The sequence below is a fragment of the Bos indicus x Bos taurus genome, chromosome 29 (assembly GCF_003369695.1).
Source record: "Bos indicus x Bos taurus breed Angus x Brahman F1 hybrid chromosome 29, Bos_hybrid_MaternalHap_v2.0, whole genome shotgun sequence".
NCBI classification, from domain to species: Eukaryota; Metazoa; Chordata; class Mammalia; order Artiodactyla; family Bovidae; genus Bos; species Bos indicus x Bos taurus.
The window spans coordinates 21,637,159-21,638,072 of record NC_040104.1 but is presented as its reverse complement, the minus strand read 5'-3'; the positions used below and the strand labels follow the sequence as shown (position 1 = coordinate 21,638,072).

At 44.6% G+C, this 914-nt stretch overlaps 1 pseudogene; it reads right to left on the bottom strand.

The window, feature by feature from the left end:
• Positions 1 to 361: 361 nt before the first annotated feature.
• On the bottom strand, positions 362 to 477 carry LOC113886602 (annotated as a pseudogene).
• Between the last annotated feature and the right edge of the window lie 437 nt (positions 478 to 914).

Sequence of the window (914 nt, the reverse complement as noted above, 5' to 3'; positions counted from 1 at the left end):
CTGTTTGAGAGCACGGGCTCTCTGGCACATGGGCTCAGTAGTTGGAACTCACAGGCTCTAGAGTTCAAACTCAGTAGTTGGGGCACGCAGGCTTAGTTGCCCCCAGGCACGTGGAATCCATCAAACTCATTTCCCCTGCATTGGCTGACAGATTCTTTTTTTTTTTATTCCCCGGAGGGGGTGCACCATTCCTGGAAGTATTGCAATACCAGGTTGATGTGTGGAGTGTCCAGAGCAAGCTTCTACTCCAACTCCCTGCTCCAGTTCAGTTCAGTTCAGTTCAGCTGCTCAGTCGTTTTCCGACTTTGTGCAACCCCATGGACTGCAGGATGCCAGGCTTCCCTGTCCATCATCAACTCCTGGAGCCTGCTCCAAAAATCCATTTAATATATTGTCCTCAGATAGAGGATGTATCAGATATTAAAATGATAAGAACAGATGCTACACTTGATCTTAGCCAAAAGGCTGAGAAGCTATGGAAGACAGATTCTTAACCACTGGACCATGAGGAAAGTCCTTTCTTTTCTCTTTTCTGGCATCCAGTCCAATCACTTTATGGCAAATAGAAGGGGGAAAAGTGGAAGTAGTGACAGATTTTATTTTCTTGGGTTCCAAAGTTACTGCAATGGTGACTGCAACCCTGAAATTAAGACACTTGCTCCTTGGAGGGAAAGCTATGACAAATCTAGACAATGTACTAAGAAGCAGAGACATCACTTTGATGACAAAGGTCTGTATAGTCAAAGCTATAGTTTTTCCAGTAGTCATGTATGGATGTGAGAGTTGGTCCATAAAGAAGGCTGAGCACCAAAGAAGTGATGCTTTCGAATTGTGGTTCTGGAGAAGACTCTTGAGAGTTTGTTGGACTGCAAGGAGATCAAACCAGTCAATCCTAAAGGAAATCAACCCTGAGT